We start from the raw sequence: 7,178 nt of genomic DNA on the forward strand, positions 1-7,178 counted from the left end.
GACAGCTGATGGGGGACGGCAAAAAATTTCAGAGTGGGCAAGCACAGCAGAGCCAGCATCTGCAGGAGGAAGCTCCGAGAAGCCAGCCACCACACCCCACACCCTGCAGGGCTTGGGAGGCTCAGGAGCTGTCCTGTGTCCTTCCCTCTGCAAGCAGCGCAGGTTGGAGAGAAGGGGGATCCCTGGTATGAAGGTACATGTGAAGGAGCTGGATCCACAAATCCCTCCTGACCAGGTGCAGCCAGGCTGTTTCCCACCCACTCTGGGGAGGCAGGTAACCAACTTACAGGTGCCCTGGGCTCCGGACACCAGGCAGGGTGGAGGGGTGTGGGCGAGGGGTGTGCCTCATTGAAAACAACCAGATGAAACCTAAGTCTGCCTGCTGAGCTGGGACTTTGCCCCTTCCCCTTCCCCAACTTCCCAGGGCTGCCTTTCCCCCCACAGACAAGAGACCCCAGGGAGTTTTCTTGGGGGTCTTTGGAGGGAAGGGGCACCTGGGTGGCTCAGTAAGCATCTGCTTTGGCTCAGGACATGATCCCAGGGTCCTAGGATTGAGCCCCGAGTCAGGCTCCCTGCTCAGCGAGGAGTCTGCTTCTCCTTTTGCCCCTCCCCTGTTCATGTTCTCTCTCTTAAATAAATAAATAATCTTTTAAAAAAAGAGATTTGGAGGGAAGAATTTGTAATAGGAAATTAAAAGACAAAGTAATACTTAACTATAGAAAACACACACACACACACACACACGTGCACACACACCAGAAAGGAAATGTAATCATAGCATACTACGTGGCTCAACTGTAAACGATAGAGAATCATAATAATGGGCTTGGTGACCACCTGTCTTACTGTGATTTAACTCTATTCTGAAGGTGGGAGGAGAGTGAAGGTTCTCATCAAGATGATGACTATTATAATAATATTAATGGCCAACGCTTATTGAGAGCTTATGTGCCAGGCCCGAAGCACACTTGCCGGTCCACTGTCTGCTCCTGTGAGCCTGGGGATGGGTGGGGGGGTGATACTACTACCCCACACCACAGATAAGGAAACTGAGCCCGGATGAGGTGAAGAACTTGTTCGGGGGTTGCACCATCATAAATGGCAGAGCCTGGCTTTGAACCCGGGTAATCTGGCTCAAAACTCTGCATCATAACCATTATTCTGTGTAGTTTCCTAGATTTTACACTTAGATAATGTCAAAAATGAAAAAATATGAAGCAGTTATATAGACAGGCTATTGAAAAATATGGCAATAAATATTCAAAATACTGGCCAAAAGGAGTTGCGAGTAGTCCCCTCTTGGGTGTTACCACTGGGCATGGGGGGTGGGGCAGGAAATGGCTGGGGGGGGTTGCTTTTGCTTGTAGCCCTCTGGTATTTTAAAAAACTATTTGCATGTATTATTTTGATTCAAATACAAATCAAATCAGGAAAGATGCTTCAAAGGGTACAAGAGGGATCTCCAGTCCCATCCCCCCCACCACCAGAGACAAACCCAGGTCTGGCGGCTTCCTGTGTGTCCTCCAGACCTGCCTGAGCTCTGTAGCACGGGCGCTGCTCATCACACCCATCGGGATGTCCCTCCTGTGGCTCTCCCCTTAATAGCCTGTCTTGGAGCTGGCTCCCATCAGGGCACAGGGGGCTCTCCAGCATTCCACTGCATGGTTGTGGCGGCACATCTAGCTATGTCTGCCAGCTGCAGGGGGCCCTGGGCGAGCTCTTCCCCAAGTGCCTGAGGACCTGTATGGCATCAGCCACCAAGACGGGAGCAGAGCCATCAAGCCCAGTAGCCTCTCGTCCTTGGCAGAGTTCAGACCCAGAGAGAGAGCCACTGTCCGGGCCACTGGCCACTGTTGGCACAGGCCCTGGGAGGATCTAGGGTCAGTAACCCAGGTGGCCCTGAGCATCAGAGCCTCACTGCCCCCTTTTTGTTTTATGGGTCATCTGGTTGCCCTCATCCTGTGATTTCTATGTGCCACGGATGCCCAGCACCTCTCTGGATGAGTGGTGCCCTGGGATATTGAGTCAGCTACATGCCACTCTGGTCCTCCCACTTGTCTCCAGGAATCCCCTCAGGAGTGAGGGAGTCCCCTCCCTGTCCTCCACCCTGTCCCTGCTCCGTCCCCTCTGAGAGCAAGAGCCATCTGCTCAGTATCCAGGAAGCTGAGTCTGGGTGAGGTCCCCAGGGTGCCCACTCAGAACCCAGAAGGAGGAGGACTGGGGTGGAGTGAGTTGAATTTCCTTTCTATTTAAAGAAGAAACCCAAGTCAATATTTTTAGGTGCCAGCTAAGAAGTTGCTTCCTTTGCACAGGGTCCTGGTCTGTTGTGTGGCTGGGTGGTGGCTGACCCAGCCTGCAGGGTGAGGGGGCAGAGGAGGAAGAGGAGCAAGACGGGGTGGGGGTTTCCGTCTCCCTGAGATGCTGCAGGATAGATGCTAACATCTGGTTTTAAGTGAGGGGTCTGTTTTTTCCTCACTCAACCAATGGGTTTGCCCGGAGCTCCAGAAGAAACTTGCAGGAAATTGGTGGCAATTCGAACCCAGGCTCCTTCTGGCCTCTGGATTTCGTTCAGATACCAGACCACCCAGGCGGCTGGCACTTAGCAAGAGTGGGCTGAGCTCTGTCTGGAAGCCACATCTGGGAGACACTCCAGGGCGGATGCTAAATCCAGGCCCATCTGTAGGATTGTCAACCTGTGTTTTTCTGTGCCAGCAGGGCCGGTTGCAAGAAGGTGCTCATGTGGGGGTGGCAGAGGGGGTCAGCTCTGTCTGCCAGGGCAGCTGGGAGGGGCACAGGGACTAGCAGAGGCCCAGCGGGGAGCTCTGCGCCACCCCCACCCCTCGTGCCCACCAGAAGCTTCTGGGCTTTGGGGCAACAGATGGGAGGTAGAGCCTCACTTGTGCTGAGACAAGGCACGTGGGCAAAGTGAGGCCAGGGTCGCTTTGTGGGTCATGCAAAATCAGAACAGCTCTTCGGTGGCTACCAGGCCACCTGCACCTGGAGCCCCACGGTCCCCTGCTCCCCCTGCAGCACCTGAGAACTCTCTGTTCAGGGTGTTTGAGTCTTACCAGCCTGTCATTTCCTGGGTGCAGGGCCGCGTCTCGGTCATCCTTGCAGAAGACAAATCCCTAGTGCTTAAGAGACCTGCAAGTGTTAGAGGAACAGGCTTTTGGTGGGTGGGTACGTGTCCCCTGCTTTCGGTGGGGCCCGTGCCTCTGGCCACCCGGGCATGCTGTGGGTCTTGGCTGCTGAGGCCCCCATGGAAACCCAGCTCTGCACCTCCTTCCCGGAAAGCAGGGTTTATTATCCTGGTTGACGGTGGTGAAATCAGCCCTGTTGCTCTGCAGCTGCACAGCAGGCCCAGGATTTGAACCCAAATATTTCTGACCCCGGGTGCCAGCTCTTAACCTCACAAGCTGCTGTCTCCTCCCAGACGTCTTGGAAAGGCCAAGGACGGTGGGAATCCTAGGTCCTTGCTCCCAATAGCCTGCTGAGGGGGCAGACATGTGCCACGGGCTACGTGGAGCATCTCTGGCTGTTGGCAGCAGCCCCTCCGAGAGCGGGAGCGGGCTGTGTGGGCAGAGCCAGCAAACCTTGGCCTCCACCACTGATACAAAACACATGGCCACGCAGCCTGACGAACTGCTACCGATCCAGTCATTGACAGAGTCCACAAGCACCCACCAGACGCCAGCTGGGTGCCAGGCAGTGGGGCCAGAGCGCCAATGGGGAGGGTGCCAAGTGACAGATCACAGCCTGGGGTGGGGAGGGAGGCCCCTGCCACCTCCTTCACGGCCGAGTCCCCCACATGCATTGTTATCTGTGGAATAGTGACCCCAGGGGCAAGCTGGTTTGGCAGGAGGGCCGACCCCCTTCTTGCTGGGCCCTCACACCACAGGCAGACCTGGCGGGACCCCTCCTGGGCTAGAAGCTCCTGAATGACCCCCCACCACCCCGGAAGTGATGCTCAGGCTTCCCCTCCCCCAAACCACCCTCACTTACCTCCAGTGGGAATGTTTTTGAAGTCTTGTGTTTTATATCCGAAAGGGGTGGAATTTTGCTCTTTGCCCAGGGTTGTTTTAGCATAAAAAGAATATTTTTGTTGAATTCTTGAAGCAGGTTTCTCTTTTTTCCTTAGAACAGGGTGCTTAATTTGCCCTGTGTCTTCACATCTTCCCAACTCTAGTGGTGATCACGCTCCACAATGCCCACATTCCTCGGCTGGCCTCAAGGCCTGAGGGTCAGGCCTCTGTGACCTCTGCTGTCTCCACCCCCCCCCCCCCCGCCCCCCGCCCCGGGACTGTCTTATTCATCAGCACAGGACTGCATGTGGCCCCTGACCCAATTCAGGCAGCTTTAGGTCCACTGCCTGGGATTCCCTGCGTGGCTCCCCATCTCCTCTGCAGGCTGATGTCTACTCATCCTTCCACACTCAACTCAGCACCGCCTCTTCCAGGAAGCCCTCTCAATCCCCAGGTGGGGCTCAGGGCTCTGCCCGTGTCCTCTGTAATGCCCTCTAGTGTCAGGCTTCCATTTGGTTTTAGAGTGATGTTTCTTATCTGTCCATCCTGTATTATCTAGGACTCTTTAATTGCAAATGATAAAAATCCAATCCAATTGGTTTAAGCCTGAGAAAGGGTGAGATTGGTTGGCTCACCAAACTGAGGAAGGCATGAGTGGAACCAGCCTCTGGGTGATGGGATGTGAGGACCCCTTCGTGCCTCTCATCCACCTGGCTTCTTTCTCTGGGCCAGGAGGCCTGGCTGCCTGCTCCCCAGGCAAACACACACACAATTCCCAGTCACAGGACAAAACACCTTTTCTCTACCAGCTGCAGGTAGAAAAGTGCCATGGAAGGTGTCTCAGCTTTTGGTGCACACGCATGAGAGTAATTTGAGCAGAGCTGGGAAAGAAGGTCTTTAGGTAGGTCTGGGCCCATCGTGGAAACGGCAAGGGCTGGGGCAAGCCTGAGCTGTGGGTTGGCAGGGAGGGCTGTGTGCACCCCCACCCCCAGGCCTGAAGGGCCAGTAGGAGGCCACAGGTACTGGAGGGCCAGGGGAGAGACCCACAGGGAGTCCGGGCCGCAAGAGCATCCGGGCCTTCCTCCAAGGATGCAGCCACCCTTCGCAGCTGGAGTGACAAGTTACCCATCCAGCTCTTGTCCTGTTAATGGACCCAGCCGGAGCCAGAGATGCTGCCTGTGCAGACCAACCCCTCGGGGGTGACGGGAGGCTGATGGCGATGGGAGCAAACAGATGGAGGGTGGGTGAGAGCTGACGACACCCTGCTGTATCAGCCTCCCCGCTGGGCCTCCCTGCAGCCTCCAAGGGGCCTGATGGGCCCAGCCTCTGGCACCTCCTTCTGGAGTCTGTATAAAGGGGTGCTGGGAAGGTTGACACCAGAGTCCTACACCCCCTCAGCACACATTCAGGTCTATTAGGGGGGCCTCCTCTCTTCAGGGTTTAGGACAGATAACTCCTCAGTGGATGAGGCTCCGGCAAAGCCTGGCAGCAGGGGCACAGCTGAGCGGGGACATGTCTGGCTGCCTCACAGGAGGCTTTCCACAGGGTGTGGGGCAGCCCAAAGTGTCCCAAAGATCAGGCCCTGGGAAGGGGCCCTGCCTGAGGGAGGGGAGCTGCAGGTGAATCCTGGGATGACAGCAGGAGGACAAGGTGGCCTGGAGCCCGCTGAAGGAGAAGGGAGGAACGAAGCCTCTTTGTGGGGTTCTCGGGAAGGTCTCTGCCGAGAAGCCCTCCAAGGTGGCCCTCCGAGGGGAGGCCACAGCCCCAGCCCGGCCCCCAGCTGCCTCTGCGTCACCTGTGGTCTGGCCAAGGGAGTCGGGAATGTCACTGGAGCTCAAGACACCGCGGCCACGCCTCCTGGGCCCTGGCTCTCTGTGGCATCTCAGGGTTTGTGAAAATCCTCTCTGGCAGCACCTGGAGTCGGAACATCTTCACGGATCAACCAGGGCTGAGAGTGGAGACGCCCTGGCAGCCTTGTTTCAGAGGCACGGAGGGTGGTTTCAGCAGTTTGCTGTGGAATTCAAGTTCGGGTTTGGCCCCCAGGCTGCTGCTGGGGTTCCCCCAGGGAGCTCTGCTCTCAGCACCAGTGGGAGGAACCCGGCTGGAAAACGAGGCCCTTGGTTTGGGTTTCTCGGGGGATGACTGCTTCCAAAATCACTTTATGATGGGAAAACCTTTCAGGTGGCCGTTTCCTTCCCTGGAACTCGGGATAACTGCTAAAACTATTATTTCTATTAACGAGATGGCCCTGATTTCTGAGGACCGGTAGGCGCTGAATGAGAAGTATAAGGCTTTTCCCATGTGTCCAGCCCACGGGAAGGATCCATCCATGTGGGTCTGGGCCAGCATGCTCTCCCTGGGGAGCAATCCAGCGGGTTGGCCCAGCACCCCAGGGATGAACAACACCCCCACCTCCCAGCCCCATCTGGCCATGTGTTCAGAGATGGGCCCTACCCAACGCCCCATGAGGAGATACAGGGCAGGCATCTGAGCAGGAAAGGGGACACAGTGCTTGACTTGACAAGAGCATCTCAACTCACCACGTCCAAGAGGGTGCACAGTGTGGGGCGGGAGGAGTCAGGGGGTTCTCCAGGCACCTCCTGGTGCTGCCACCGCAATGACCCACACTGGACACAACAAAGTTCCCCAGGTTCGCTGGCAGAGCCAGGAGCCGGCCCCACACCCTCTCTTCCTCTGGCATCTCAGGCCATCCGGATGCTGAGAGCTGCAGGCAGCCACAGGAAAACCTATCTGCACACACAGCAGGGTTGCCAGGTTAAACACAGGATACCCCGGTAAATTAGAATTTCAAAAAAACAACAAATAATACTTATAGTATAAGGAGTATAATACATTAGTTTAATATGTCCCAAATGTTGCATGGGACATATGTCTACTGAAATTGTATTTTTGTGCTTTATGTGAAGTTCTAATTTATCTGCATGTCCTATAGGTTTATCTGCAAATTCTGACAACCCCAGTGGAAGGGAGCTGAACTCCGCTCCTTGACGACACTGCCTGACTTCCCTGGATTTAGTTGTGCTGAAGCTGCTCTGCTCCGGGCCCTCCAAGGATGGGAGACTGGCACTTCCTTGTTCTTTCAGATCTAATCTGAGTTGGGCTTCTGTCACTTGCAACAAAAGGAGTCGAGGTTGA

This window comes from Canis aureus, chromosome 3 (genome assembly GCF_053574225.1).
Source record: "Canis aureus isolate CA01 chromosome 3, VMU_Caureus_v.1.0, whole genome shotgun sequence".
Taxonomy (NCBI): Eukaryota; Metazoa; Chordata; class Mammalia; order Carnivora; family Canidae; genus Canis; species Canis aureus.